Source organism: Wasmannia auropunctata, unplaced genomic scaffold, assembly GCF_000956235.1.
Source record: "Wasmannia auropunctata unplaced genomic scaffold, wasmannia.A_1.0 LD336111.1, whole genome shotgun sequence".
Lineage (NCBI taxonomy): Eukaryota > Metazoa > Arthropoda > Insecta > Hymenoptera > Formicidae > Wasmannia > Wasmannia auropunctata.
The window spans coordinates 3,998,078-3,998,843 of NW_012026779.1; the positions used below are offsets into that span (position 1 = coordinate 3,998,078).

The 766-nt window shown below is 20.4% G+C and overlaps 1 protein-coding gene across 1 annotated transcript in view; it reads left to right on the forward strand.

Annotated features, from left to right (window-relative positions):
- The window catches only part of LOC105450094 (FAD synthase-like), a 65,360-nt gene that overhangs the window by 27,547 nt on the left and 37,047 nt on the right, over positions 1-766 (forward strand). The gene's annotated exons all lie outside the window — the stretch shown is intronic.

Genomic DNA, 766 nt, shown 5'->3' on the forward strand with positions numbered 1-766 from the left:
TATTATATATATATATATATATGTTAATTTATCTATATTTTATCTTATTATCTATATATGTTAATTTATCATTATATTAAATGATATACAGTTATTAGTTAATAAATTTAAAAATATGTTGTAAAAACGTTGTCATATATATTAATTTATCATTATATTAAATAATATAAAATTATAAGTTAATAAACTTAAAAATATAACGTTGTAAAAACGTCATCATATATTAAAACCCAAAATATTACGGAAAGATCCACGAAAATATAAAAACAATCAGCGTAATATGTGTGTATGTGTGTAAATGATCAATGATCATATAATGATAAATAGTAACATTTATTTTCATTTAATATATACAATTTTAAATGTTTTTTTATTCGGTCCAGCAGCGCCAAGTGTTTTAACATGAAAAAAATTATAAAAATAGATTTTTTAAATTTTGTACTGTTACCTCTTTATTTCTTAGTGATGACACTTAGATTGCGTAACGCAATTTTGTAATAAAATAAAATATTTAAAAGAAAATAAAATAACTACTAGCACTTGAATTGCAATAGGAAAAGTTTTGAATGAATTAAAAGATACGTATTACTTGGGTTTAACTTTTTTTAAATTTAAAAATACTATCTCACCTAGTTATATTTTTTTAAAGTAGTACAACAGTTTATTTTATAGGTAATGCAGACACCTAAGACTTATATGATATTCTCTTCATATTCTCTCTGTAATTAGCACAATTTAAGGATTTCGTACTTTCTTAGAAAATATA